This window comes from Equus quagga, chromosome 6 (assembly GCF_021613505.1).
Source record: "Equus quagga isolate Etosha38 chromosome 6, UCLA_HA_Equagga_1.0, whole genome shotgun sequence".
NCBI lineage: Eukaryota > Metazoa > Chordata > Mammalia > Perissodactyla > Equidae > Equus > Equus quagga.
In genome coordinates, this window is record NC_060272.1 from 134,357,154 (window position 1) to 134,363,153 (window position 6,000).

A 6,000-nucleotide genomic window follows, 5' to 3' on the forward strand; every position below is an offset into this window, starting at 1 on the left:
CAGGGACTCCAGCGTCGGGCATGCAGACAATGGCCTCACCTACAAGACGCTTTGTCAGCTCCTCCGCCGTGTTAACTCCGATCCCTCAGTCACCAGTCTGACAGCCCCCTGTGCAGCACACGGGACACAAGTGGCCAGCCTTGATCTTCCCCTGGACAGTTCTAGCAACTGCCCCAGGGGGCTCTGAGCACTCACAATCCAGGCACTGCGCGAAGTACTAGAAAAGTAATTATGGACAAAAACAGTCTCTGCTTTCATGAAGGTCAGCATTTTTGGGAAAACAAAAATGCATTGAATGACGTAAATGAATCTAACACTGTAATTTTGATAAGCACCAGGCAAGACAGCAACGTCTCTACAGGGAGGACTTGACTTCAGGGAGCTCAAGAAAAGAACTCAAAAACTTGAGAAAACCAGCTGTTGTAGCAGGTGATGGATATGTGGGGGTTCCCTGGGCTATTCCACTGTCATTATGAAAATCTGCAAGCTCACACAAAAAGAACGTCATGAAAAAGCGACGACCGAGCCAAGCCCTAAGGAAGACTAAAGACACTTGAAACAAGCAGAGACAGGCATTCCAGGCCGAGGAAAAGGAGGAGTGCCAGCTCCCCAGAGCAGGAGACGGTGCGCACAGGACATGGGAAAAGGCCCACCTCACCAGAGCAGGGAAATTGGGAGATGTGGGGCAAGGTGAGGCTGAGGCCCCAAAGGATGAACACTGTGTGCGCCCTGAAGGCCACGCCGTGAAGTTTTGTTTTTAAAGTAAAGGGAAGCCATCGCGTTCTAAGTAAAAGGTGACATAATCAGATCTGCCTTTTTAAAATGTAATTTTTTGACACTAACAAAATTACAAACATATTTTCCTTTTACCCAACAATCTCAATATCTTAAAGCTATACCTGCACAAATACAAAACAATATATCCACAAGATTATTCACTGAAGCAATACTTATAACACTAACAGAATATAAACAATGCAAGTGTTCACCTTAGGAGGCGAACTGCAAGCATAAAAGGGGAAAAGAGCTTCTCTAAGGCGATCTCCAGAATACACTAAGGGAAAAGGAAAAGCCAGAACAGTGGATGTAGATTTCTGTCTTTTATTTAAGAAAAGAAGGAAAACAAAAATTATGTATGTGCTGATATTTTGCAAAAACAAAACACTGGAAAAATAAAGCAGAAATGAATAAAAATGGGGTAGGAAGGAACAGTGTGGGGACTTGATAGAAGCCAGACTGTGAAGATACCTCTGTGATCCAGCTTCGACTTCTGCCCTACATAAGGATTTTATATACTGGAAAACATGCATTAAATAAAAAATTCAAGCAACCCTTAAAAGTTGAGGATTTTATGCAAATAAATGAAACCAATAATCAAGGTGGTAACATGATCAGGGAGAAAATGTTTTCAAATAAATTTATAATTCAGAATGTCAACTGTACATCCTTATGTAGATACACTTTAAGAACAAAACGACTATAATAAAATATAAAACTACAATCACTTTACTGTTATTAGTATTTTCAAACTACTACATTTAGGATAAATTAACTGTAGGATAAATTAATGTTGCTAAGAATGCAAATTTTCAGGGGCCGGCCCCATGGCCGAGTGGTTAAGTTTGCACGCTCCACTGCGGCGGCCCAGGGTTTCGCCAGTTTGGATCCTGGACGCGGACATGGCATTGCTCATCAAACCACGCTGAGGCAGCGTCCCACATGCCACAATGAGAAGGACCCACAACTAAGATATACAACTATGTACTGGGGGGATTTGGGGAGATAAAGCAGAAAAAAGAAAAAATGCAACTTTTCAATGTTAGAGAAAAAAGGATAAACTCAAAGTAAAAAGCATGTAACGCTGAGCCAGCCCTGATGGCCTAGGGGTTAAGGTTCAGTGGCCCTGGTTCAGTTCCTGGGCACGGAACCACAACACTCACCTGTCCACAGCCATGCAGTGGCGGCGGCTCATGGAGCAGAACTGGAAGTACTTACAACTAGAACATAAACTATGTACTGTGTCTTTAGGGAGAGGGAAAGAAAGTAAAAACCACGTTATGTTAAATCTGATTTGGAAATATCAATATAAAATCAAAATTTATATATTTCCCAAGTCTGTCCAATGAAAGCAGGGACATCTCAGAAGTAATAAGGTCACACAGCACCAGATTTTGGTATCTAAATTCCACTCCCCAGTAAAAGGAGCTAAAAGGACTGGCTGACGGGTATTGGGCAGGAAAAGCATAGGGAGTGTCAGACATCTGGTGCAGAAGGCAAGAAACGGTTCAAAGCTTAATGGGGTCCCACCCAAGTGAAGAGAACTAGCTTGAGAGGACCACGCCATGAACAAGATAGCACAAGCAGAGGAAAACACACTGAATACACAAAAATCCATGGGTCCAGTGATCCTCAAAGACAGAAAGCAAAAGGAAAGAAACTCACAACCACCACCACCCAACAATGCACAAAGGAAAAAGAACATTCTTATCACTTCTGTCAGGACCTGAAACTCAAACTATAATATTAATTCAAATACAGAATTACTTGATATACAGATCATGTAGATATACACATCTATAACAGATAGATACCCATGTAAATATATACGTTTACATACACCATTTACAGATATATAAATCATTTGTAGACAGGTTCAAAAATTAAATCTAGGTTATAAAGATTTAACTATAAGTAAACCGAACAATTTACTATAAACAAATACAGTCTAAGTTAAAAAAAAAAGTTGTTCTGCCTTTTTTTTTTTTTTTGGAGGAAGATTAGCCCTGAGCTAACATCTGCTGCCAATCCTCCTCTTTTTGCTGAGGAAGACTAGCCCTGAGCTAACATCCATGCCCATCTTCCTCTATTTTATATGTGGGATGCCTCCCACAGCATGGCTTGCCAAGCAGTGCCATGTCCCCACCCAGGATCCGAACCAGCGAACCCCGGGCCACCAAAGCAGAGCGTGCAAACTTAACCAGGGCACCACCTGGCCAGCCCCTGCCTTTCCTTCTTAAGATGTTACTACACTCTAAAGACATCTAGAGCGCTATAAAAGATGCTTTTTACTACTACTCTTTTCATTGACTCTCAACATTTGGATAAAATAATATCCATAGTGAATGGATCCTTCCTCCGTCCCCTCCTCAAAAAAAAAGGTAATGCATTTCACATTCTAGTGACTCCCGGACCAATTCCCTTGACCTCAAATGATGTCATCTGCCTTCCCCAACAGGCTAGACCCTGGAGACTAGAGATTCTACACTGGCAGAATCCTCCAATCTACCTTTCATGCCGTTCAAAGCCTTTCAATGGCTTGTACCCATCTACAGGATAAACACCAACTGCCCTGATGTGATATGTAGAACTACTTAAAATCTGGCCCCAAATTCATCTCTAGACAACTGGCCGTGCCAAACTGCAGGGAGCGTCAGCTGTGGTAGCATCACCCAGACCAACACCCACAGCGCACTTAGCACACCCAGGAGCCCTAGGAAGCACTTCACCACACAGAGGCCTGCACTTGATGAGGCAGCTGTTGTCATCCCGTGTTACAGACAAACACCCTCACAGGAGTAATCGATAACATGAGGTGATCTTCTGGTTAGGATCCAAAGCCAGGACAGTCTCACCCACTCTCTTCACACCTCTGCTCCTGCTGCCCCTCCATCCAGACGCCCTTCCTCCCCGGCTCTGTATTCTTGACCCTGCTGGAGCATCACCTGCTCTTCCCAGATCCCCTCGGCACAGAACTGCCTCATCACCTGCATGTATATTTTCCCTACCTGACTGTAAAGTCTCTAAGGACACACCTTTACATATTATGCCCATACATGACTTGTTCCAGAAAGAACTTATGGCAATTTTAAGGCCATAAAATAAGCACCCAATAAAGACTTAATTAAAAATTAAACTGAATACTGGGGTACAAGTAAGCAAACTGTTTACTTCAACGTGAAAAAAATACCCTAATAACTATAGAAAAGTTCAAAAGCAAGGGGAAGGAAATCAATAACGACTGGCACGAGCTGCTATATTTCAGGAACTCCACAAATCCATTTCATTTCAATCTCGTCATAGCCTTATGTGGCAGGTTTCATCCCAGTTCATGGCTGAGGAATTGAAAGTTTAAAAAGGCCACGTGACGCACCAGCTCTGGGGCTCTGGACCAGTCGGGGTGGGGCTGGAACCACGGCCATGGCAGGAGTCAAGGCCACACCACCGCCACCTTCGACTCCAAAGCCCAGGCCCTTTTCCCGATACCATAATGTCTGCCAAACTGAGCACAATACTTGGGCAAAAGAGTTCATTCCCTTCTCCCAATTTCTTTCCATTCAGGGAAAAGGGAAAGAAAACAATTAAGCATCTAATAAATGAGGAAGTATTTACATGGCTATATATTACCAGCTCTTTCTCAGCAAATTAAGATCCTGCTCCCAGCTAAACCAAAAGAAATCTCTAACGGCATTATTTTTAATGTCTAAATAATCCACGTGATTAACTCTTCAGAAAGAGTAGTATGCTTTTCACCCATTTCTACTACACCAGGCAAAAAAATGCTACAATTCAGGAGTGCAGCCTGTGAGGTTGTAACTGTGTGTGCAATGGGGTAAGTCATTAGGAAGTGAAAACACTAATCAAATTTCTTCTAGTGAAGGCTTCAAATTAATAACTCTCATATCTTATCAACAGGACAAGAGCCAGATTTGAGGGCCCACCCATAAGATGCACAGACACACACAAACCACATCAACCTCCCAGCTCACAAGGGAAAGGTACGATCACCGAAAACACATTATAAGAACACCCACGACCAACACTTCGCTGGATTTCACGGGTGTTAATAGATAACACAGGAAAAAACAAAAAGGGATCTAGGGCCAAATATGGCAAACTGCAATTTCTCAGCGCCCTTAATGTGATACAGCGAATCGTGACCCTAAGGGAGAAGGAAAGAACACAGCAGTTTCCCAAACTTAGGCGACCAGGGAACCCTTTGTGTTCCTCGTAGCATGTCTCAGAACTAGTGTCACAAAGAATGCCACTTTAGGCAGCACTGCTACAGATAGTCCAAAACGACATAAACAGTGTTGCTGTGTTCTGATTTGATAATTAAAGGTACTGTCAGAAGCAATACTAGGGAAATTTTGGGGATCGCTGAAAGTCTTTAAAAAAAACAAAATTCTAAGTTAAACATTAAGAGATGACTGAAGGCCTTTTTGCCCTACCCATTTCAAAGGAACCATTTCACTACCAGAAGATTAAAAACAAAGAAATGCCATTTTATTCCCCTCAAGAAACTAATCCCTACGACCCACAATTTTGACATAAACACGTCGTGCAACCTTCAACGATAATTACCAAGTCTGACAATGAACGTTCTACAAATCACTAGCTACTACAATTCTCTGGCGTCTTCTCCCTAACGAAGGCTGGGGGAGTGGAGCTGGGAAGACTGGGGGTCAGCGCCCCGACCCCCGTCTGAAATCTCAGCCTCGAGAGGGGCGTCCTCAACCCCCAAGGGCGCTCACGAACTCGGTCTCTCCCGGCGCCCACCCCCAACGACAGGCTTCGTTTTCCCTTCCTAGGAAAGCTCTGCAGAACGCAATCACTGCACTCTCCATCAATCCTCTCAGACTGCAGCTTCCTTCCAGAAAATTCCAGCGGAAGGAAGTTCCCAGGTATTCGCATCTCGCCAGGTCGGCCGAGCCCGGCGGGAGCCCCGGTCAGGGCGCAACCCCTCCGACACCGAGCCGCCCCGCGTGCCGCCCTCGGACGGACGCGCGCCCGGAGCCCGACCGCCGCCCCCGCCGCGCGGGCCAGCCCTCTCCGGCCGTCCCCGACGCGCACCCGGGATGCAGAGGCGGCGCGGGGCCGGACCGCACCCGGGGCCGGCCTGCGCACTTCCGCGCCCAAGGTCACCGCGGCGGAGGGAGGGTGCGCGAGTGTGAGCGCGCGTGTGTGCGCCGGGGTGTGTGCGCGCGCGCCGCGCGGGAACAC

At 45.5% G+C, this 6,000-nt stretch overlaps 1 protein-coding gene across 2 annotated transcripts in view; it reads right to left on the reverse strand.

Moving 5' to 3' along the window:
* The window catches only part of LOC124240903 (spindlin-1), a 71,402-nt gene extending 65,448 nt beyond the window's left edge, over positions 1-5,954 (reverse strand). The window contains exon 1 of one of the 2 annotated variants that reach the window (XM_046664144.1): positions 5,851-5,954. The gene's annotated coding sequence lies outside the window, so the exon portion shown is untranslated. Of the gene's footprint in view, positions 1-39; positions 224-5,850 lie in introns of those variants that run through there. The other variant, XM_046664143.1, reaches the window with a different exon arrangement.
* Between the last annotated feature and the right edge of the window lie 46 nt (positions 5,955-6,000).